Source organism: Harpia harpyja, chromosome 1 (assembly GCF_026419915.1).
Source record: "Harpia harpyja isolate bHarHar1 chromosome 1, bHarHar1 primary haplotype, whole genome shotgun sequence".
Classification (NCBI taxonomy): Eukaryota; Metazoa; Chordata; class Aves; order Accipitriformes; family Accipitridae; genus Harpia; species Harpia harpyja.
In genome coordinates this window covers 6,873,060-6,898,514 of record NC_068940.1, presented here as the reverse complement: position 1 = coordinate 6,898,514, position 25,455 = coordinate 6,873,060, and the positions used below count along the sequence as shown (strand labels likewise).

General features: G+C 42.5%; 2 long non-coding RNA genes across 2 annotated transcripts in view; both read right to left on the bottom strand.

Moving 5' to 3' along the window:
- Positions 1-1,966: 1,966 nt before the first annotated feature.
- LOC128150494 (uncharacterized) lies at positions 1,967-10,579 on the bottom strand. The gene is made up of 4 exons (XR_008238074.1): positions 5,676-10,579; positions 3,689-3,890; positions 2,507-2,735; positions 1,967-2,258 (listed from the first exon to the last, which is right to left on the bottom strand). It is a non-coding gene; the product is annotated as an uncharacterized LOC128150494 (long non-coding RNA).
- Positions 10,580-11,198: 619 nt separating this feature from the next.
- The window catches only part of LOC128150445 (uncharacterized), a 29,431-nt gene continuing 15,174 nt past the window's right edge, over positions 11,199-25,455 (bottom strand). The window contains exons 2-3 of the long non-coding RNA XR_008238062.1: positions 20,372-20,526; positions 11,199-19,012 (exon numbers count right to left, since the gene is read on the bottom strand). This is a non-coding gene — a long non-coding RNA (uncharacterized LOC128150445). The remainder of the gene's footprint in view (positions 19,013-20,371; positions 20,527-25,455) is intronic.

Here is a 25,455-nt window from a genome sequence, read left to right as displayed (position 1 = left end):
ATCTAACTCCACAACTGCTCAGCCTGCTATCACCTTAAAACACAAGATGGGTTTGTACATGTGTACGTAGGGACATACTCCTCATGTTATTTTCTATGCATACTTCACGTGCACACAGCGCGCATAGGCCTAGATCCATGAGTGTGTGCGTGCACGTGGATAGATAAACAGATAATCTGGAATTATTTCAAAGCAAGTGAAACGTTTTTCTTTCTTTCTAGTTGTTTCGCAACAACTTGGCCTTGGGATCTTCCAGGGAGCTGTATGTATGAGTGACATACTTGCCTGTTTTTACAGCTCCTGCCTTATGTCAATTTAAGCATCTTTCCTACACCTGGAGGAGTTCAACAAACATCAGCTCACAGGTGTCACCCTCCATTGGCTGAAGGCTGGCTCCAGAGAGTCTAGCCAATATCTGCTTTGGCTATTAACAGCCTTGGAGAGGCCAAGCTCGGTGTGTGTGGGGGAAGCGGGGGGAGGAGAAGGTGGAAGGAAAAGGAAGGGGGGGGTACATGTATGTGCATGTGCATTTGCTGCTGCTTTAACTTTCCATCCATTTAAGAGTTTAAATACTAGTCAAGCACTTAAAATAACATTAGGACACATTCCAGCTTTCTCTGCCAGTCAGAGGGAAAAAATGTTTGAAACCCTGCATCTCAGCACCCCAAGGGCTTTATGATTTGTTAGGTTTAGTAGTTCAGAGGATTAAAAAGACAGAAATATTAGTAGAAAAAGAAGAGGAAAAAGTCAATGTATTCACTGAAGCAAATCTAATGGGTTGCTGGGCCAGAGAAGAAAAGGTTCTACTACCTGACTGAATCTTATTTATATTTCTTGCTCCACAATAAAAAATAATTTTCTAGACATTTCCCCCCCCCCTTTTTTTTTTGCTATGCTAGTCACATTTCCTAAATCCTTTATCAACGGCTGCTCTGCATATGAATGGGCTGTAATTGAACTGTCACATTCATGAAGGTCAGTAACCTTTCATTAGGAAGAATGTGTCTTTCTTGATAAATTGGAAAGTCCCTGAGGATTTGAAAGCATTTTTTTTTATTTCATTCTTTCAAATATACCTTAAAAATCTAACACAGATCTTTCGCTCTCCTTCTCTCTCTCTCTTTTCATAGCACTCTGACAAACCCCTCGTCTTTGTCTTTGTCATAGCAGTTCCATGCAAAATATTCAATCACAAGCTTTCACTGTGACCTTCTTAAAAGCAAAATGGGAGGCATAAGCCCCCCACCCTCAACCTCTCGCTTTGAATTGCAGATAGCTGATACTTCTGCTCAAAAAGAAAAAAATCAAAACCTTGAGATTAGAGTTTTTGCCATGTTCTTGCTTCTTCAGACTGACTTGAGTATCTCCTGTAAAGTGACCTAAGTCAAACTGTGTTGGTACCAGTATATCTGACCATCTTTTTAGTGTGTCCATTTATTTGCAGAGGTGGACAGCCAAACACCTCAAGTAGTGACAGGCTGTGTGTAAAAAACAAATTGTGGGAGAGAACTGTGCTTAAAAAAAATACTTAGTACTGCAGACAGCTTTCGATCCCTGCCACAGGTTAGGGAAGACTGAGTTGTACAGAGCTATCTAAGGAAAATAAGCTCTTCAGAGGAATGTTTTTGCACCTTGATCTGCACCCTGACACAGCAGGGTCTTTAAAAGAAGCTTTGTGGCTGCCAAACTCGTAACTGCTGCCAGAAACTCAATTCCTTCTCCAGATTTCGATCAGAAAGCATGCAGCAGGATACATGGAAATGTGTTGAGCTTCCTGCCCTTACCAGTGCAAAGGTGCCTTCAGATGTCTTAAAAATACTACCAAGGCTGCTGATCACAGGGGCAGAAGCCATCTGCTCCTGTAAATCCCAAGACTAGGCCACGTTCTAGCTAGCTAAGCCTAGGGCCCATCTTCAGTCAGTTGACCAGCTGGATGTCAAGGGGTCAGAAAAAAAGCAGCTTGGTGATAAAGTCAGTCATTATCAAGACAGAAACACCAGCATGGTAGAGGGGAGACTTGATAAATGGAAGCAAGCATCTGGCCTTTTGTCTTAGCTAGTCAAATACTTCAAGAAGTAACATGAATTACAGGTTCTCCAGAGCTGTCAGAAGACAGTCCTTTTATTGTCACACCAACAAAATTGTGGCAGTTGAAGATTCACCACTCTAAGATGGAATATAGAGGAAAGAGGAACAAGGTATAATTGCAAAGCAGCTGGAGTCCTTTAATGATGCAGGCCACACTGGAAGCTTTTCAGCTGGAAAGACGAAAGAAGCAAAACATTTATTTTGATTTTTGCAGGAACGGTTGCAGAATGAATACATTCATTAATTAGGCTTAACTTACTTTTCTCAAGCCCTCTCTCAACTAGTGGACTTCTGTTGAGTTTATATGCCCAGCTTTGAACGGCAATCCTTTACTGCAGTGCCACAATAGGGTTGTTCTTATACTAGTAAGGGGAGCCCTAAAAAAGATTCTCCCAAAGCAAAAAAAGAAAGGTGCTACCTGACTTCCATATTAAAGTTGTCCTCCAGCAGCAAGAGTATGTTTGAATTCATATGGAGAGGGTCTTCATTTAAAACCTAGTGTCCTCTTACGCTCCAGTTCTGCCACAACTCTTCAGACACAGAGTTCATGGTGGAGGCTAGCCAGGTGTGCCCAGAAGCATAAATCAGCCTAGATCGTCATCAGAATTCTCTCTGCCACTGGTGAAGTGCCAGTACCTGCGATAACACTATAAAGAAAAAGACCAGCCTTTACCAGTGGCTAAAGGTATGTGGCAAACCCTACCTAGGACTTTAAAACGACGGAAAGGTCTTCACAGACCATTACTTTCAGTGCCGTGTTCAGGCTGCCCAATGTAAGACCGTAACTTAGAAATGCCCACTACAATGGCACCTAAGGTCAATAAGCAAGGAGCGATTCAAACTCCCACCTTTTGTGAGCAGCAGTCGCAATGCATCAAGTAGGCAGGACTGACTTCTCTACGTGCCTGACTTGGGTAGTAGGGTGACTTTTTTTCCCACTGACTGCACAGGAAGCCAAGGTCTAGCAACTTGGCATAACAGGTGGTCAGAATTGCTCACCACTCTCTTGACCTGACATGCTGTCATTGCTCCCATGTTTCATAGCAGGCAACGGGAACACAGCTCACAGTTTCTAGCTCTCAGCATGATCCTTGCTCTGTGGCATAAATAGATATATTCTTGTGTGGTGCTTTTCAACTGTACGTCAGGAGATGACTCTGTAGCAAGCCCCGTTTCAGAGGCAAGATCCTGACAGCTTTACTAGGGAGAGACTAGTAAGCAAAGAAGAAAAGCAAAGTTATATTTTAATGTAAAGCACAGTTTATGGACCAGTTTTCTGAAGAGTTAATTTGGAGATCATTGCTGTTCTAATCTCCTGCAATGTATGTGGGTATGCCAGTGGTCTGGAGAATGGTTTCATGCAAGGACCCAAACATTCAAATACTTTCAGTTGCCAAAAAACCAGAATTAACTGCCAGTCAAATCAATTCAAGTGGAAGACCACAATCCTGGGAAAGAAATCTCGTAAAAAATAAATATTTTTAAAGATATTTTCTAGCACGCCTGGCTTAAAATACCCCTTGGGCAACACTTCTTATGATGTATTGTTACTTCTCTTCTCAGATAAAAGGTTAATAGCCAAGTGGATGAGACTTCTTACAAATCTCTGGAGAGATTCTGTTCTGATTTACACTCTTGTGTCCTCTGTCCAGAGTACCCAAACTTCTTTCCTCACTTGAAACTGGAGGTAGTTTCCTGCATCTCAGTACTTGGATTCATACACAGCTAAACCTTTTTTGTATATCAAGGAATTTGGATTCCAAGACTTCACTTCAGGACTGTCTCAAATGAAGCTCTGATAACTGCATATGGAAAAAACAACAGAGTGGTGTATCACCTCATTATATATATCCAGACCAAAACAATGAGGCTTCTCAAGCACTCTGCACTGTGTATAAAATAAAAGTGGTTAAAGAATTTGTTTAGAAGTGTGTTAAGCATTTTGCAGGCAGGCGGTGAATAAATCCACTTTACCACTTCATGGCTTTACAAAGAAGCCCATCCATTAACATGGGAACCCTCTTGTTTGCATTTCTTAACAGCTGACATTTGTACCTTTCGGAGGAAAGTGAAGGGCATCTCATTGCCTCATTGTTTAAATCAGTGTGGAAATAATGGGGATGATAGGGAATTGGAGCTAATTTCCTTTGTCTCCTATTCAGCAGATAATGGTGGTATGTGCGGGATGCTAAAGGCCAGGCAGAGGAGGTGACCTGAAGATGACTTCATTCTTATGAGGTTTATCAAAGGCTCCTGTCAGTCAAATGCATGCTGAGAGATTGGGGACTGGCCATCTGGTCCAAAGTTAATCAAAGAGGAAAAAGGAAAGTGAGGAGGTGAAAAATCCCCCTGTCAGCTTTGTGCAAGGTGGAGGGAGACGCAGAGAGAAGAGGGAACTCCGGTGCTCCAGCAGCCCAGCACCCAGGCTGGATGGCCACGCTGCATGCAGAGGAGTAAACGCAGCAGAGTGGGGTGGAGGAGCGTGGGGGAAAGGGAAAGACAGCGTTGTTGAATTTTCACTGGGATGATCCCACACCGGTTTTAAGTGGCAAGCCTGAAGGTCACTGCTGCTGTTAGCCATGCAGAGCAGAGGCAGAATTGTTTCACTTGTCCTCAGAAAAAAAGGGGGAGTGACTGACTCGCAGTAGGGAACCGGTGTAATATAAAACACAGCGTTTTCTGTCAGAGAGCCAGACTTCCTTCCTTGGAGTTTTGTTTCTTGCAAGCAGGAACAAGAGGTACAGCCATGCCACCTTCATGTCCTGCGGACACAACCTTACCCAGCTCCTCACCTTCTACCCCCTCCACCCGCTGGGCTCAAAACCAGGTGTCCTGCAAGCGCTAGCCGCTTCCGAGAGATTTGTGTAATTGGCCCACAACGGCTTTCCTGTCAATACTGACCCACGTACATTTTTACACTGTGTGTAAGCTAAGAGGGGTATAGAGAGGGGATTTAACAACAAAGGGTTTGGTTTGCTTTATGCTGAAAGGGTATCACACAATGCTTGTAGGTAAGACTGAAGACACCAGTCAGGCAACTGAAACACTGTTTAAATGTGTGTGTTACGTAAAAATACATTATTTCACCATAGATGCGTTCTGAAGTAAAACACCCGAGTGTGACAGCCTGTTAGTCTGATTTCCATAACCAGCCCTGTTCGGCTGCTCAAATCAGCTAAATAGAGACATATTTTTAAAACTACAAACGTCCAGATTGTGAATCCCTCCCTCACGCTGGCAAGTAGTCATGCTAATGAGTAGTCTCCTTGACTCCAGGGGAAAAATTCTTGCCAGCAAAGGTTTCACAATCCCAGCCCTAAACATTTCTAAAATGATTAATCAATGTGAACTAACTTAAAACAAAAAGAAAAAAAAAAAAAGAGGAGGAAATAGGGGAAGGTTCTTTTGAAGGCTGCAAATTAAGGCTGAGCACTAGGACATGTTTTTGTGGACTTAGGCAGAGCAAGGGATGAACTTGTGCTGCCTCTACTATTTGCACACACACACATCCCACCCCCCCTCCCCAGGACAGAAACATGCTAAAACCGGAGAGAACGAGAACAAAAGGATTTGGCTGTTTCATATACCTGGGGTGGGACTCACTTCTCTGTTAAGTTTCCATTCTGCTTCCTCCTCCGGTCGAGGTCCAGTCAGGCCCCCATAGAGAGGAACATATGGAAAACAGTGGCAGGGAGTTCTGCTCTACCTGCAGCTTTGCTGGGCTGAGTCTCCTCCGATGCTCTGTTTGGGAGCATCGCTTTGCATGGCCAAGCGCTGTAAAACAGAGCTGAGAATAGCAAGAGTGGAAGCACGCAGGGCTTTAAAAAACAAAACCAAACCTTTACAAAGCACCTAACCCCAAAGAACCTCTGCTGAACAGAGTATTTCAGCCAGGAACATACAGCTCTGTCTGTATATACACAGTATATACACAGCTATACGCTGCTTGCCGCCCTTATATTTTTAGTGAGTTTTTAAAATGGCGAGCAACCTGCTGCACACTAGGCAGCTTGAAACAGGCAAGGGTGGAGATTGGGAGGCCTTGGATTTTCTCACTGCTAATGGCTGACATGACCCTTATGCATGGGAATAAAAGTCAGTGAAGACTCTCATGGGAACCAAACACACACTGTAATTCTACTTACCCTGACTTGTACTTGCTATCTACTGAAGTTCCTTACCTGAGCTGTGATGACTTCAGAAGGAAGGGAGTTAGTAGAGGTAAGGTTTTTTTTGTTTTGTTTTTTATCTGCACAGCTCTAGATCCGAGAGAAATATGATTAAGAAAATTATCTTTCCCAACCTCTGGGAAGAAAATGCAGCCATGTGGATCCCAACATAAAAACAAGCATTGGCATGTCTGAAATACTGTGCCTGCTATAATTAAAACTCACAAGCAACTACAAAACAACTCTGTTTCTGGCTTTACGGCATGAAACCTGCAGACATTTAGAAATGGGCTGACAGAAAAGTCAGCAAGGAAATTTCACCAGAAACCTGCTATCCCCTGGATGAATTAGGGCTTTTTATCAGGCAGCAAGCCATTATCATATCTTTATGATTCCCCTTGCCCAGTTCCTGCTGGATCTTACAAAAGGAAAAAGCTTTAGACTTACCTGTGTCTGCAAGGACTCCTAGTCTAACGCATTGGTTGGATACACAGGCATGAACACGCTGTCATCAGCATGTCCTCCTCCTTCTCGTGGGCTTGGAATAATTTGACAGGCCAAGTTAGACAATGCCTTAAATCAAACAGTAGCTCCATTTTCTTCAGTGGCTGAGACTATTTCCAGAAGCAGGTAAGGGATTTAGCTACATAAACCCAAACTGATAGAAGATAAGCGACTACATCCCCTTGAAGACATTGAGAACATCCAACTATGGTCTTTTCCCCACACCCTCCACAACTCCCTTATTTCTAGTTAGAAATCATGTAATTGCAAATATCACAATATTAAGTCCTTCTTGAAGACCCTTTTCAACTTTCTTCTCTGTTATACTGCACGGTCAACAAGCAGCATGCCAAACATATGCTTTAATGATTGCCACAGCAATAATTCACAGAGAACCAGTTTTCTTTCAAAACACTTCAGAATAGCAAGGAGTTGGGGGAGGGAAGTTATCAGGATGCTGGAAAGCACTAATACAATTTATTAGACAAACCCTGTGTGGATGCAACGGCAGGTCTGCTATCAAAGGCAAAAACCTTCAGGCATTTTACATCCCATAATCCCAATGAAAGCCTGTTTTTGCAGATACCCTGCAGTTCATGAATCACTGGCTGTAGCATACAAAATCCCTTATTTAAGTAATTACAGTACAATACACAAATCTGCACAGTGGCTGATGTTATATAAAATATTCCAAGGCAGTCTCAAAACTACAACATTAAAAAAAAATCCCAACTGGAAGCAAGTGTCTTGCAGTAAGCGTATTTTGTGAAGTAGGAGATGCTCTGATCTAATTGTATTAGGTCTGTCCTGGGGACTGGAAGACGTCTGGCAACACAGGGACCCAAGTGAGCCATGGACAGAGAATGGCTCCTGTCCCCAGACATTGTTCTCCATGTGTTTTAACTCGGGCTTCATTACACCCTCAAGCTCCCTATTTTTACACACTTGAATGGTTTTGTTATTGCCACCTTAGTTTTCAAACATCAAAGAACACAGAAAGATCTCACATCTCAACCCTGACCTTGGCTGTGCATTGCCCCAATAATGGGGATGGCTTCCTTTTCTTCAGCAGACTGAACCAAAAGCCTGGTATTTTAGGAAGATACCTAAATTCTACCAGGCAGTATGAAGTCTTCTCTCTGTACTCAGTTCTGATTTATCTCCACACCTGGGCAGTTCAGCTTCTGCATTCAGCAATAGGTAAAGTAGGCTTTCTTTCATGAAAAGCCCTCATTTGCCTAACTTTGGTTTCATCTACAGACTGCATATTTCACCAAAGCTTGTACCCTTCAGCTAGTCTGTAAATCAGACTTGGAGTGACAAGTGTGTGGCATTTTGCCAGGTCGCTTCCAGATCAGACCAGCAACTCTCAGTCATACCCACATAACCAGAGCACCAATGAAAACGGATAAAAGGCAGAATTGCATTATGATTTACAGACCATGATGAACATGTTCAATTCAGATTAATTAGGAAACATGTTCTACTCCTCTACTTACAATTTAAGATCTGGCAAAGATCACAGCAGAAAAAAAATCTGAGCTGGAAAAGGAGCATTATTTTTATCATAAGAGTTTGATGACTTCCTCTTTCAGAGGAAGTACACAGTCCTCCTTCAGTGGAAGTGACTGTTTTAGAAATGTTGATCTGAATCAGACTTAGCATTTTCAGAAATCTCCTGTACCTCCCACAAGGTCCAGCTCTTCAGTACAAACTTTATCTTCTTGTTCTTGGTGCAAGGCATCTGCAGAACAATTGGAACTTGGTTTGCAAAGAGAAAAATTACAATGGCCCACAAAACGTAAGGTCAAGTCTTTTGGAAGTGTTCTATGAACTGGAAATCATTCTCCAAAGTATTTTGCAACAGCCCAATAAAACATTACATGCTAGCAGAATTTTATCCTGTTAAAGTTGGCAAAGGTTTCTTCACCAAAGAGTAAGTTTTGTTCAGGTTTAATTTACTTTCATACTCCCCCAAAAATCAATGTAATTGCTCAGGTACAGGTTGAAAGGTTCCAGAGATAGTCTAAATTAAGTGACCCACAGCAACCAAGGCACAAACATCAACCACACAGTGAAAATGAGGAGGAATAGCAATTATCATCTCATGCAAAGGCTGTGTTAGGTTTGCGTAGAGCTCCCAGGGCAAGCTTTGAAATTGGACAAAAGTTTTTGTTTGAAGGAAGGCAGAGCCATGATGCAGAAGGCTTTCCTGGGTTAGGTCTGCCTTTTGATACAAGCATCAATCACAAAGAGTGCAAGCGGTTTGAGTTAAAGACACAGTGAAGAGTTTGGCAGAAATTTGGACTGCTCTGTATGTGGGATGTTGTGATTCCTCCAGCTGCGAATCCCTAGGATGCATTTCACCTAGCCAACACCTGACAGGCAATATTTAGGAGGTTATAAGTCTTCTTTAGAAGAAAATTACAGCAGAAAGACATCCAATATAACAACTAAAACATGAAAAAAAGGTTTCTCACAGTTTGTGTTCCAGGTGCCCAGCTGAAATCCTGGCTCCATAAAAAGTCTTTCGCTGTGCATTTCTAGGAGGCCAAGTTTGTCAAAGTCTAGCTAGCTTTCATATATATTTGACTTGCTATGTTGCCTAGCATCATAGTCAAAGAAGAGTAGATTCAATCTCACTGCGAAGAACAAATATAGTGTACACGGAGATTGAAAACTCTTTGGTTTGCATAGCCCTATGCACCTCAGCAGGCAGCCATTTAGTAATACGAAGAAGGTGTCCCCATCCTATTCTCATTTATTGGATTTATTTGCCAGAGGCAGGGAGGCAGAACTTTGAGACCATTTTTTTACATAGTTGATGTGTCGGTGCTGATTTTATTTTTCTCTGAAGAGTTTTATTGACTCAACAGAATACCAAGAGTTTTGATTCAGGGATCATATTGCTACAGCATGACAACTGATTTGTCTGCTATAACAGAGAGGAGTTGTACCACAGTATCTAATCATCCCTTTTCATATGCATATAGGTTGTTTTATGGCTTTAATTTAAAGAATAGAGCAAAAGATCCAGCCTTATGAAAAAGGGTAGTTGTGGCTGTCATACAGATGTTTTGCTAAAAAAACCCTGACTCGCAATCAAAGTAAATCAAAGAGGTGCAAAAGAAAGGGTGCAGCTTATTCACTCCTACCATTTTATGTCAGTTTCACAAACCCATTGCTGTCAAAAATGCAGCAGTAATGCAACAGACAAGATAGCCAGTATCTTCTCCTCGTCTTCTCAGCATCTAAACACAAAACCCAGGAAACAGAAACAAAAGTTAAAAAAGGAGGCAATTTTTTCATGAGGCATGTCCAATACCTAATATCTGCCTTTTCCCTGTGTTCGTGGTCAAAATATCAATGTGAAAGAGCACTGAAATGAGTGTGCATCCTGGTAGGGTGGATGAGCTCATGATTCCTGAATAAGATTAGACCAGAGCTTCCAGAAAAAACAGGTATTAATCTATGCCCCTTTTCTTGTACTTCCCCTTAGCACCCATCCTTCCAAAATCCAGGGAATTAAATGATCATCAGAAGAAAATAGCATTAAAAAGAAAGATAAAAACCCCACAGTTCTGCTAATCACTTGGAATAGTCTGTATAGCCACCAGCTGAAGAAGGAATCTTTGGTCTATTGTGGTGTATTATGTGACTTCAAGAAAATGAGATGGGAAGGTAAATATACAAAGTAGGATTTAGCAAGGCGCTGGGTGAAGAGGGACAAAAACCATTCTTACGGTTGTCAGTAAAAAGGAGGGTGACACTCTTACAGAGTTAGAGGAGGTCAATAAATCACCATCCTTATCTTGCAAACAGAGCCTGTGACTTCAAAAATTAGCTCATTTATTCTGCACAATTAAATTTATTGAAGTGTGACAGAAAAAGTTTAGCAGTCGCTGATGCAGAAAGGCAGCAACAACGGAGGCAGGCAACTGACTGAATGACACAATTAGTTGATTTTCATTTTATTTATCAATATAATTATTGAATTGTATTTATCCTATTTCACAGATTTTTACCATTATTAGAGCCTGGGCCTCAAGGGAAAGAATTAGTTCAAATTTTCAGTCTAACTTAATGTGATTATAGAGCTGCTAATAAAAGAAAAGTTCTATAAAGTGCTACACAATCTTGTATTCAATGTCACCCCACCTTCAGGCTCTGAAATCCAGAATCCTTTCACGTAAAGGCAGTAAATTGAATATGAATTGTGAATGCACTAAGTTCCCTAGATGGCAACCAAACATATGTTTGCAGGATCCCACCTTAATGCTGCCTCAAAGGAGCCAAGATCCCTTCTGAGTTTTAAACTCAGGGATATGTTTCTTTCTTACAATAAAACAAACAAACAAACAAACAAACAAAACCACCCACCCCAAACCCCTCTTTGTCCCCACCCCTACTTCAAGTTTCAGTAAACTTATTTGGAAATGTTGTGAAAAAAGTACAGGAATACTGGAGAAAGACTGCTGTGCCAGAGGAGCAGCGGATGAGTATGGTTCTTACACAAAATTACAGCATTGACCATTTTGGTACAGACTGAAAAAAATATAACTCCAAAGCTTCTGACAAGATTTTTTAAAACAAAATAAAAGCTACTGACAAATTAGAAAGGTATCTGCTAGCAAAAGTTACTTTTCTTCTTGTCCAGTCCAGTTTAGAAGCATCTAGGCTATTCTAAATTGCTCTGGCTCACTTCTTGGCATGCCTTTTTGTCATTCACAATGTCTGCTTTGGTTTTGAACTTGTAAGAGACAAAATGAGAAATGCTGGACCTGATTCACGCACATATTCCACCCTTGCCTTCTACATACATGAGGAAGTAAGCATATGTTCAGCAGTAAGCTATATAATAATTCATGTCCTTTCTCACAGGTTCAGGAAATTAGACCACATGCTATTGCGAGTGTCTAACTTTTCCAATGTTTTGAAAGACTATTTCCATTGCAACTAGCTTATTCAGTTCTACCCTCCACTTCCATTCCATAAAAATTAATTTATTTGCTCTGAGAAAAAGACATACAGGCCATTTTTCTAAATGTTGGTCAAAGTGTCATGGAGCACTGCCTAAAACATTAAAAAATGGACAAGGCCCAACATAATTCTATAGCCATAATTAATAAGAATGAATATTACTACTTACAATAAATAGCTGACTTTGAGTGATAAGATACTTCCAGAATTCCCACTGACTTAAACAACATATTCCAATCACTGGGATCTTGATGTCTGCATAGGCTCAGACTATGTTTTGGGAATTTAGTATAGTGACTTCTGCAGGAATGGGCAAGAAGGGAGGTTTAAGTCTGTGAGACATATAAATTATTACAGCTAATAAACTGGATCTCACTGGGACTATTTGAGTTAAATTTGACATGCACCATCTATGGAAAAAGGGATCAAAAGAAAGAAAACCATATATTGCACATTTTCTTTTGTGTGTTTCTTTTGGGTAAAGCCTGGAAAGTTGCTTCTCCATTTATGGAGAATTATACACCTCACTGGGACCTGGAGTTGATGGAAACCATTCCATAGCAGCACCGTGCGGTGATCTGCCCACCTCCAGAGGCACAGAAGCAGAGGTGGCCCTGTCTCCAAAGAACCTTCACTTCAGCATCAGAAAGGATATAACAAAGGGACAGATGGGAACAAAAAGGGATCAAAGAACAAAAGATAATTTTAATGGTTTAATTGACTGAAGATGTTTCCACTTCAGCAAAGACAAGCAGAATCTTTGTTGCTTTTGCTTGTATTCAGTATCAGCAGGGAATAGCATACCTTCAAGGACTAACTTCTTACAATCTCTGCAGAATTTGGCAAGGCTCTCATCAGCAGGGTGAAGCTGCACAAGAGTGCAGAAAATGGGCTTCTAGACCCGAGTGAGTATTCAGCAGTTCAATAACTACGATTTCACTCTTCTATGGTACTTTTCACTCCAAGAACACCAAATCATCTTGCAAAGAAAAGCATCCTTGTGTTATGAGATCCCAATTTGGCAGGTAAACCTCCATTATCCAGAGCCCCTGAAAAGAAATAAGCAAGGCTTTTGAACATAAACCAACTGGATTTTACTAGAATATAAATTAGAATCCTTAACTTCTCAAAGCAGTGTAAACTGCGCTGACTGGGTCAAACACAATCACCATAAAACGAATAACTTAAATCAGTTTCTCCCTGCCCACTGCATCCTTACAAGGATGGGTTCTAGCCTGGTTTCATTCAATTCAGTCAATATTTGGGCTGCAGCAAGCCATGCATAGTCCCTTCTGGTCCCTATGAAGCTTCTTCTTCCCATCCCAAAGACACTTGATTGTGATACCACTTCTTGCTTCTCTGCTACCTCCCAACCTGCCCACCGGACTGGAAGCCTCTCTTACTGAGTGGTTGCTCCTCTGTCTGCCATATCCTACCTCTTCTGTGAAATCACCTCCTCCTTGACACTACTGCATGGATATAAAGGGTAGGAGTACCCATCTTCCTCTCACAAGAGCTGCAGCTGAGCCAACTATGTCTTTTTAAAAAGAAATCTAACCTATAAACTGAGAACAAATAAAGCAGACACTGTCCATTGGACCTTGGCATTATCCCCATTTTCCATTTGGGAAATGGGAGCCGAGAAAAGCAGACATCGAAGAAAATAAAGATTACTGGGAGACCTCTGCCTTCCCAGGTGTGCCTTGCCTGACCCTCCAACCCCACTTTGCTGGCTTACACAGCATGCCATAAAAACTTAGATGAGTCCATTTTTAAGTCTTTCATGTGCTGGAAACTCTAGCAAAGCTTACACGCTCGTCACTCAAAAGGATATTGTTCACATGCATACATAGAGCATTGGGCTTGATCCATGTGATGTACAAAATTTTGTGTCTTAAAAATGTCACAAGCCTGGAGGATGCTTTTCTCCACCTACAGCAATCAACATTGCTTTGTTTTTCTCTCTATTTCCCAAAATAAAAACTTAACCAGGGCAGTTTTGTTCAGGGATGAATTTGCTTTTTGACTGACTTCAAAATCTTCCCAGATTAACCCTGTGGACTGCTGTATAACCGTCAGGCCTCTGAGCTGACTTTTCATTCCAAATCAATGTTTTCTAAATAATTATTTACCCATGAACAGGTCACAGAGGCCCTATAGCAATATTTTCCTCCCCCTTCCATATGCAGAATCATTACTCAAAAGGGCAATGTGCCTCAGGTTTCCAGACTACTCACCAATTCATCTTTTCTTAAAGCCATATTATGTGCATAAGCATTAATGTGCAGCACTAAAGCAGGAGAAAGCCTGTCCAACTCTTCAGAGGAAACTAATTAATTGAATAATATCAGTGAGAACAAAATTCAGAGGAACCCTGAATGTACAAAGTTCCTGAGCCCCTCCTAAGCTTTTCAGTCAACAGGGGCCCAGGCAACAGTAAATAGCAGTTCTGCAAAGCACAGGGAGCCATATAATTTCATCATTCTATATATCAGTTTTCTTATCCAGAAAGTGAAGATTTAGCAGTCAGCCTGAAACACTCAGCACTCCGGTGCTACAGGAGGCTGCCAACAGGGATTATTCTAGGCCTGAAACTGGGCGAGCTGGAGTAAAGGGAGAGGATCACAGAGGTGAGTCCACAGCACGGAGGAGTGCAGTCGAAGAGGTAGAGTTGCACAACGTTTTGGGGTGAAGGAACCCACTCCTCTCTATATGGTTTCTGCTTAATTAAACAACACCTCTGCTTGGACCTATCCTGAGTTCAAACACAAAGCAAAATTCCCCTACAGGAAAGCTCAAGTGCTACAAAAACTGGTTCAGCTCTGTCAGCTCCAGCTTCCCCACCAGTGTTCTGCCCACCACTTCCTTTGCGGCTTCACTCTAACTATAAATAGCCCTGCATGACAGATCTGACCTTCACCTAGGTTGAGCTTAGTTGGTGGAGGGGCAGGTTACTGCTCCTTCAAAGCTAGTGACCTGGACATGACAGCGGGCTGTATGTCACTCGCAAGGGACAATACTTGGAGCCAACACAACGGAGAGTGAACAGGTAGCAGGGCCAGGACCTGAGTTTGTGACTCTTCTCCCATGGCTCTGATGAGAGTATGCAGAGCAGGATGTGCTCAGGGCTTGTACCACTGCTTACGCAAAGTTTGACAAGAAATAAGAAATATTAAAGGAATACAGCCTGAAACAGCCAAGTTATAACCGCAGATGATTATGGCTAGAAGTCAGATCCTAAAGGAAATGAGGACTAAACTATGGAAAATGGGACAATGAAAGCCTCTGTGGGAAGTAGTGTTTTTTCCTGTGCCTAGTTGCAAACAAGATAAACCAATATAGATCAAACAAAATGTTGCCTCCCCCCAACTCTCAGAATCTTTGAACAGTAGGAAACCCAGCAGTCTGAGGTTGAACAAAAAAAATGGTTTGAAAGGAATGATGCAACTGAGGGAATAGGCCAATACACAGACTTTGGAAAAGGAAACACTGTATTTAACATCCATTACTTGCCTTTATACCATCAAAGATGTGAGAACACTGACTGGGCCTCCTCTCTGCATCTCAGTCATCAGAAGCTGGCGGTCAGCAGAGCACCCCGTTGCTGAGCGAGGAGGTCATCAAGAAGACAAAGCCAAGATCTTCACAGTGGTGTGTGGTGGGAAGACAAGGCATAAATTGAAACAAGAGAAGTTCATACTGGCTATAAGGATATTTATCCCCCCCCCACGAGGAAAATCAGGGTTGCCCAAAGGCTGTGCAGCCTCCTTGGAGGTTTTCAAGGCCCACCTAGATAAAGCCCTGAGCAACCTGGTCTCATCTCATGGCTGGTCCCGCTTAGAGCAGGACGTTGGACTAGAGACCTCCTGAGATGTTTTCCAACCTGAATTATCCTATGATCCTACCTGCACTGAAATTGTTTGCCTGCACATATTCACTGATCCTGTATGAGAAAAGAAAGCAACTCTACATGTGGTAGCAAGGACTCTCTGCTGGTATTGGAATATTTGGGTTCTGGTCCCTTTTGTAATGGCCAATTAAGTACCACTACAATTACGTTACAATTGAGATTAAATTTAGACGTGTAATACCTCTGTATTAATACCCAAGTTTGACTTCGGTGTGTCAGCAAGCAAGTAATTTCCAGCTCAGAAAAGTTTGCGTGCCTTACACTGCCATACATACTACATACAGCATGGTGTTTTGCTACAGTGATCCACAAGAATTAAAAATACATGCACATGGGAAATTAAGCTTCATCTCCTGTGGCTGAAGCTGTTCAAATATCCAAGGTTCCATCAGACTCTTCCAGCACAGCGCCATCTTCCCTTGCATTTCTGGGGGATGAGAACATAAGGAAATGCCATTCCTTTTACAGCTAGATCGTGCTATTACTCCAACTACTTCTGAGATACTGGTACTGTTTGTTCTCCTAGCAGCAACTTTGAGGAACTCAAACAGTCACATATTGCTCAGAGAAAATACAGAAGAAAAACAAGCTGAAATTTTGGTGAAGACCTTAATTACGAACACAGAAGGTGAAGTACATTTTTCTTCAAGTCCAGAATGTCCAGCCTGTACAACACAGCAAGAATTTCTAACCCTTCTCAAGTAATGTCATTGATGCCAGATACTTAGTGCAATGATTTCAGCAGTGAATGTCAAATCACTCTCAAATATTTGTATGTTTCTTAGCTCCTAAACTGACAAGCTTTAATTTAAGCAGATATAAGTGAAATCTGCCACAGCACATGTTGGTTAAGATATTTAAACGATACAGGCCACAATGAGAAAGACACAGAGCACATGCAATCCTCATTAGAATCAGTGTGGCAGGGGCTCTTCTCATTATAGTTACTTAAACAATAAATTAATTAAAAACTCCTCAAAAAGCCCAAGCCCAAAACTATTCAAGATGTGTGGGAAAAATGCCACACTCTTGCAATCTGCTCTTCATGGAAAAAATGGCAGTCCTTTCTTTTAATCTTTATTCTCATCTTTATTTCTCTTTTCCCTACAGAACCCATGTGGAGTATATAATACATAACTAAGCAAATGAGGCAATGGAAAGTGCGAGGATATTAATTACTGCATCATACCTCTGAGCAAGCTCATGTCAATAGACCCCAGCAGTGTAGATAGTGGCAAACTTAACTGGGGGTCTCATCAAGTTGCTAAAAGAATTCCCCAGTCTTTCTGACATGAGTCCTTAATATACTATACCCCTCTCAGTCCATACTCTTGTGTTTTGCCCATCCTTTAGAGATACAGTAAGCTTCATAGGACAGACACTATGCCCTTTTTATTTTACTTTTCTTGGGAAAGCGCTACATGTCAGCCTCTGTCTATCTATATTCTCTCCCCACACCAAAGCCTTTTGAACCTGTTGGCACATTTCAAGTCAACCTACTAGAGGACTAAGAGATAAAAGATGAAATTCCACAAATATTGTGAAAGTAAGAAGGCAATACAGGAAATAATTGTAGTGCTCTTAACAAAAGAGACCTCTAAGAAGAACTCTTTTATCGTATTTATTAGTCACCAGAGAATCCCCAGAGGCAAGCACTTTGAGGAATTTCCCAAGCACAGCCAAACCTTGGAATAGAGCTCGTACCTTCTTAGACACAGGATAATTCCATCACAAGATCCAAAGCCATAGAAAACAAGGCTTCACATGTGCCGCTCATTAATTCCACCTATCAGACCCTGACTCCAGACCTGCATTTGGATAGAACCAGTTGGTTACCTCCACCTGTCAGTTCAAGCCCATAGAGGACAAAGGACTGGATCTAAGCCTCCAGTTAGGTGCCCACAGTGCCACTCAGATGGAGCAGAGAGGCCTGACAGCAAGTAAGTGATCTTCTGTCCCTCCCCTAACCACTGGGTCCTCCTCCAGACCACTCACTGAGGCACCTTTAATTCTTCTGCTGTCTTGACTACGTTGGGCCAAATGTCCTGGAGCCTTCATACCCCAGAAGCCATTTGGGACTTACGAATTAGGTCCTCTAGTGCTGATGTTCACTTAGCACGCGGCTGGTGGGGAGGAGATAGTTCTGTTGAATCTGTCCTGTTACACAGCCAGCAACAGCTCAGTTCCTAGGGTTGAACAAGACTGCACAGGTGGGACTCTCTTTTTTGGATCTGGTCACTTTCTGCCCAAAGTGCCTACATCCCAGGTAGCTTTCCGAAACGTTCTCTTGATCTGAAGCTGAGGGAACTGGAATTGGCCAATGATGATAATGATTAACTACAGATGCCCTGTTAATGCCCTGCTGAGATGATCAGCCAATAAATTCCCATCTGAAGATAAGTGCCTACGAAAATGGAACATAACCGGAACATGCCAATCTCTCTCCACTGACTGAAGAGGCAGCCTAGATCATTAAACCTCTATCTGCTACACAGCTACCTTTACAATCTGTCCTTTGGACTCCTAAATATCTAACTCACTTCTGAAATCCTTTGAACTTGAAACAGTTTTATTTTTAGTAAACAATCCAGGCAAACTTGTCAGATTCAGTTGGAATACCTTTCAGACTCTATAAATAATGTTCACATCTCTACATTATAAATTTAGCACAGAATTTCAAGTCTTACTTTGCAGATGCCAAATCCTTTTAGTAGAAAGCTTTTTAGATAATAGGATCTTTCTTGTGTAATGCATTCATAAATATCCTTCAGTGATAGGGGTGTAGTTCAAAGATCATCTCAACACTGCTGATTAGTTTCTTAATTAAATTATTGTGTTTAAAAAGGGATAAATAAATACTGGTCACAGTTTAAAGGGAAGCAAAAGTGGGTCACAGAACTTGAAAAGGCCGCCCAATGAAATAAAAACAACAAAACATTGCATTTTTCTCTCTAGAGAAGTGCATTCGCGAACAGGGTGATGTGTCTCCCTCCCAAGAGGTGGATTAGAAACCTTGGGCTGAGCTTTCATGAAAGAAGGGGTCAATCAAGGGTGTTTTGCAAGGTGGGGAATGAGATTTACAGGAACATAACCAGTTGGCCAGTTCATCATTACACACTACACATGTCCTAAATTAGGAGAGCATGAAGCGGGTGGATACATTACACTGTTTCCCGAGAAGCATATTGGGTGAGTTGTTCTTGTTCCAGTTCTTTGAGAACTCAACACCACATCTCCCAGGAATCTGTAAATCATCAGCAGGTGATATTTGTTGGCTGTTACACCATGGACAGTCAGAGCCGGTTACGACTTTTACCAGGCGTTTTCTGTTCATGTTTTTCAAGTTCTCTCTTCCAGGAAGCTGCAAAACAAACCACAAACCAACAAGTAGCACAGCACAAAACAAAATTCCAGAGATAAGAGACTTGCTGATAATATAGCCTTTGACATTTGTTTGGGAGCATTGCTGAGTTAAATATCAGTCCTTTACCAGTTTAATAAATGTATGTCTGCTCTCTCTCTCTATTCACCTATGTAGCCCGTCAGTGCAGTATCTGAACACCCCTGGAAACACCAGCGAAGTTACCCTCATAGCATCCCTTTGAGGTAGCAAAATACAGAGATTAACAGACTTGTCTGAGGTCAGATGGGAGGGAAACATGTGGCAGAGAAAGGCCCCAGAATTCTGGTTCCTCATAACCACAGCAGAAGCATCTATGTTATAGGGTCCCCCATCTATCTGGTACATAAAAACTTGTTACTGATTGCCTCTGTGGCCACTGAGGAGGGAACAAGATTTACATCAAAGACAACTGTTGGACATCAGGGCAATCTTCTAACTGCAGAGAAATGAGGTACTGGGACAGGATATTCACAGCAATGCTGTGGCATGTCCTTCATACAGGTTTTTAAAAAAGGGCTAATAAATAATTCTCAGGAATGGGTCTTTTGAAAGATTGAACCAGCCTGTTGTGTTCTACACTGTGGACATGACAGCCTAGAATATTACCTAGTTTGTTGCGCTATCGTTAGCTTTGCAGTGCATATCAGAACTTGAGTGGTAGACAAGTAATGGAGACGTTATCACCACAGTAAAATAGGGATGGGTCTAATTCTAGCGTGTCAGAAGATATACAAAATAATATACCTCTTCAAGTCATTAAAACACTCTCAGGCACTCTCAGGTTACTGAGAACAACAGGTTACTGTTGAACCACAGTAAGCAGAGTGTGAGGGAACATCTCCATATAAAGAGACTAGGGTTTCAGCATGGGCTATAGGTAGTATGTAAGGTGTGCTGAAAATTAAAGCAACCTTCAGGAATTCTGTCAGCAGCTGATCAGTCAAGAACCCACAAGATGAAAAAGCAAATGAAACTGCCACATCTGCATGGAAGATGAGATCTATTACAGGTCCAGCCCAACTCCTTTTTTAATTCAACACAGCACTTCCATCTGACTTCAGTAGTTTTGACTTGGCTTCCCCCTTAACAAAAAGTGACCCAAACTTCATATTTTATAAGGGGCTGAATTCCTAGGGAATGCCAAGAAGTTTAGCACCCTCCAATGGAGTCTTTTGTTAGAGCACATTGGTGGGGGAATTCTGAACGTCTGGAAGCCTGGACACCCAAAGTCATGGACAAATAGCGACTGCACACATGCAACAAGTCAGGTGCAGCCAGAGTGCACACAACTTACTGTATGTGCATTCAGCAACTCACAGTGCATAAGCACTAAAATGCAGGCACCACGTTTCTGAGCTGGGCCTTCCAGTCAAAAATGTATCTGTGCATGTATTCTTGACTCACGTGACCCAGCCATAATTTTGCAATGCATCTTCCTCCCCTTCCTTGTTTGGATGGGATTTGCCTCTGCCCTGTTTATAGAGATAAAATAGTAACAGTGAAACAGTTGACATAAAGCATGTGTTCTGAATTATTTATGTGTTTCCTGGTGGAGGTTTTTTTGTTTGTTTGGCTTTTTCTTTTTTAAACTGGAACAGAAAAGAAAAAAAAAAAAGAACAGAAATACCAAACATACCTGCCTAGCTATGCAGCAGAAATGGACTTGAGGATCCAGTAACAAATACAGCCCAGTGTGAAACTATAGGTTGCATTTTGTGGAGAAAATACATGTCACATCATGTATGGGCAGGTGAGTTTTCTGTGGATTAAGCAAACATCACCCTATGCTGCAGGTCCAAAAAAAAAAAAAAAAGTACGTGTGTGTGTAGAGATACAGATATCTATCTCCTTCTGCCATTTCTAACAGCATGCAATGCTAGAGTTCATAGCAGGATCTGGCACTGGTGAACCAACACGTGCATGTGAATGTGGCCCAGCAGAGATGGATACATTTGTTTGTATACTTCTACTGCATCTGGGGTGGAATATGCATTTCATTTCTTCTCTTTTGGTTAATTTGGGGAAGGCTCAAGCCACTAAGCCCTAGTAGCATACCACCTGACAGGGCATTCCTGACCCAAGCCACAAAATCCTCTGGATAGCCAAGCTACAGGTATATACCCAAGAGTTTCCACAGCCCAGCTCACCACGCTGCAGGATCACAACTGTGATAACATGGTCTTCACTATTCTCTAGGGAGAATTCTAATTGAAAGCTTTGCAGAACTACAGGCCTCACTTTTCTGTTCATGGGAGAGACCATTTATCTGTGGTCAGGGTATGTGGTATTTATCTGAAGATTACATTCAGCTGTTCCCTTTCCAAACCTTTTGGTACAAGTGCCAGTAGATGTTCACTAGCCTGTCAAGGATAAAACGAATGCAGGGGAATCTTGGAAAGACATCAAGCAGAGAGGAACCTGGATCACAATAATGAGCTATCGAGTGCGAATAAAGATCCAAACTTATCTAGGGCCTGGTGTTTAATTGGTCCCTTTCTGTCCACGACGTCGATGTTTACAAAACTCTCTAAACTTTTAGACAAGCACCTTCTGTGACATTGGCTATTAAGGAATTCATGCTGGTTTTGGTAAATGCTGGGAAAATTGGCCTTTTTGGCATGGAGTTATTACTTTTGCCTCTGGGAAGCAAAGAAAATAAAAACAGATCAGTAACTACAGCTTGAGAGAGAGGTTTACATAGCCCATGTAAATGAAAATTTTGGCCAGACTTCTTTTATTTCCAACTCTTTCATCTTCATACTATCTTTTCAGCTTTACATTAAAGATGGTTCTTATCACAGAAATCGGACTCAAATCCAAGGGTAGATGTGGAATATCGTCCACCTGGGTCAGCCCCTTTTAACCCCACTCCTGCTCATTACAGTGCTTAAACCCTGGTTCAGAACCAGCCACAGCTTCCAGGCTGCCCTCTTTTAAAAAAAAAAAAAAATTAAATCTCTTTCTAAACTTGCTCCCCATAAAGCATTCCTTAGCTTCAATTTAGCCTGGCTCCCTGCAGGCCATCCCACGGTCACTTCAGGAGAACCTGTCCTATTGCTCCATACTTTCTGCCTCCTGGAGTTAGCATGTGCTGTTCAGGAAAGAAAAGCAAACACTAGTTTTCTAGTGTGACATGACCTTATAAGTCGCTTGCAAGCCCATCTCCTCCCCTTTCTCCCTGTAAGACCAGAAACCTGTTGCTACAAATTTTTGGTACTCAAGGCTGGAGTCAACCATCAGAGGGATGAGGGGGTACGCAGCAACACAGCCGCTCTCCGCTCACATGGCGAGTGCTAAAGGGGAGGCTACTGGCATCTCTGTCCCTACCTTGATAAACATTGCTGTCCAGATATTGAAACTAGTTGCAGATCTCCCCTTCACTCCCATGATGAGGGCATCCGGACCACTGACTCAAAATCTCCATGCTCTAGGATCCCTTTCCTGTTTTAACAAAGACAATTTCAAAATCTGGTAGCTTGGAAACTCCCAGGGCTCAATACAAATTACTTTAAGTCCCAGTGGAAAACAGATTCTTCCGTTTCAATAACATACAGTTTGTTTAGAGAGCTGGCAATTCAGAGGAGACTGAACCATGATTCCTGCCAAGCCTGGGCCTCACACCACAGTGACGGGGGCAGTGAGTAAGGATTTCTTTTTTCCCACAGCGGTGGAATTGAGACATCATTCATGTAGATATGTTTCCCAGTGTTTTAAATGACAGCTGTTAAAGGATGTCCCCCACACTTCAGGAAGCTGAGAGTGCCTCTTTATCAAGTCACCTGCTTGGGAAAACTCTGATCAGGTGATGTACCTCCAGCAATCTCTTGGTTCTGATACCCAGCTGGCCTTTAAAACACAAAACAAAGTTCTCCTAAGATTATGTAAAGGAGAACCTTAATAAAACATTATAGATGGAAAAGCATTTCTTCTCCTCCTTCAATTAGCACCCAGCAACCTTCTCACTAGTTTCATCCATCATCACATGTAAGCCCCACTCTTACAGCAGTCCATCGCTGTCTCAGAGACCTTCTCCTCAGCCTGCTAGAGGCTTACGCTAAATACTGACCTTGCCTTAGTCCCATCCAACCAACCATCAATACCTTTAAACACCTTGCTGACTTGCTAACTGCAGGGAAAGGGGGATTATTCCTTGTCATCCTCAGCCCAGAAAACACCATCCTTGTTAGTCACACGAGTCCAACACCACACAACGTCTCAGGTCTTCCTTATAGGCAGTGGTTGTTGTTACAGCCCTACAGGAACCAAACGTATTCCCTCTCTCCTCAGGGGAAAATGCCAGCAACACAAAGAGCCTACCTTCCCAAACCACTCGGGAGTTAACACAGCAATCAGCAAGAGCCAGAAGCTTTCTATAGAGTCCCAGAGCCAGGACTGCCATTAGGTTTTAACAGTGTACAACACAGGCAGATACGGCCAAAGAAATCCAGCTGCTGCCAAGCTGCTTGCATTTTGGGTGCAACTGGGTCTTCAGGCTGGCCAGTGCTTTGAGGTGGTCTTCTCACACCTTTTCCTTAATGTGATCAGCCCAAGCCTGCCAAAGGGGTGAGGATCTGCAGAGATGTGAATCCAGGCTACTCAAAACAGAGAGAACACGGATCTTAGAACAGAAAAAAAACCAGTCCCCTCCACTCCTTCCCCACTGCACCTTCCTAGCTGCTCTGTGTTCACACACTAGGGAGCTCCCAATCCTTCTCTCAGTCCAACAGTTTTCAGCGGGCTCTGCTCAGCTCCAAGCCCTGCACCATTCCCACTGGCTCCCGGGAGACCCTCTACGAGGGCCACGTGTGGACGTCACAGCTCAGTGTCATGCTCAGGAGCTTCCCGTGAGCTCTGCTCCATGTCTGGGGGGGTGTATCGGGGAGAACGGGATGCCCCACACTGCACTCTGCAAAAGCTCTCCTGCCCTCCCCATAGCCTTCTGAGAAGGGGCAGTTTTCCCCTCTCTACAGAACTGAAGCAGGCAGAATAAAACAGCCTCCCTCTCGCTGCTCACCCACAGCTTTTATAACAAAACAGAACATGCGCTAGCTGCAAATGAACAAAATAAGTAGCTACCTCCCTTCACAGTGAATTATACAGCTTTTCCTGGCATACTTTTCCACTCTAAAACCATCCCAAGAATGAAAGCAATAAGTGGGCACCATCAGGAGACTGGGGACAAGTATCAGAACAAGTTCCACCATAAATCACTTCTGTAGCCACAGATACACATACAGTGATGAGGACAGAGAAAAGCCCATGAGGAAATCAACCATTTTGTCACCAGAGCAGGGCTTGAATATTGTGCAGTAAATAAGGCTAGGGGCCACACACTGAGCAGCAAGGAGAAAACTAAATATTAAGTTGCTGCTCAGTAATTGAGCACAGCCCATTCTGTGCACGAAATAAGGCAGGGATGAAAGAGGGGGGAAATAGCAGAAGCATATGTAATTAAAGGCTACAGCAGAAAAACATTCACAAGGGGCCTAACTGAAGATACCAGGGGTAACCAGAGTTCTGGCATTCACTGACTTGGAAGCATCACACACATGCGTGTATGAGTGCGTGTGTGTATGCATGCTGTGCACATTTGATTACCCCACGCACAGGTAATCCACACAAAATCAGCAGCCAAGTCCCTTGAGAGGCTTCTACAGGGCAGGGAATTGAGGTTGGAGGAACAATTGTCAGAGCTCCAGCAGCAAAAAACTATGCAGAATGTCAGAGTAAGTGTTTCCTTATACTGCTCGTGCATATATATAATACCTACTACTGCAGAATTACACTCAATTTGCAGATTACCTGCCAGAAAACAGCAGCCTTGCCTTTGCAACTCTGAAGGCATCCTTTAACTAATTTCTTTTTTAATGTGCATGCATTCAGCTTCAGTGTGAGCAATGGCTGGAGCAGGAGAAATTCATGATACCTAACTTCTAGTGATAATCTTTAGTGGGAAGCTAGGCACCTACCTGTCATTTATACCTTTAAAAAAAAAACCTCCTCCAGAATGCTGTTTGCCTGCAGATCATGCAGCTCAGCTAGCTTTGACAAAAACCAGTTGTTCCAATTTCTGGGACAGGCTAGAAAGAGTGAGCGTAGTTATTCTTCCCCAAGGCAAGGCCTGGGTGGAGCTGGAAGAAATGACAGCAGGCAGTGAATGGGAAGTGAAGGTAGCCCAGCAGTGGAAGCAAGTACTGAGGTAGCAGCTGGGATGAGAGGGAAAGCAGTCAATTTTAGGGGAGAAGAGAAAATAGAGGAGGAATGCTGTTCTCTCTAGGCGCTTTACTGCAAATTACAAAAAGGAGCATGGAATCGGGAAATCAGAAGGCAGCCCTTGTTCCTCTGATTTCTGGCAACCTGGTAAGCCTTGTTCTGCTCATTAAAAAAATGACCAGCCTATA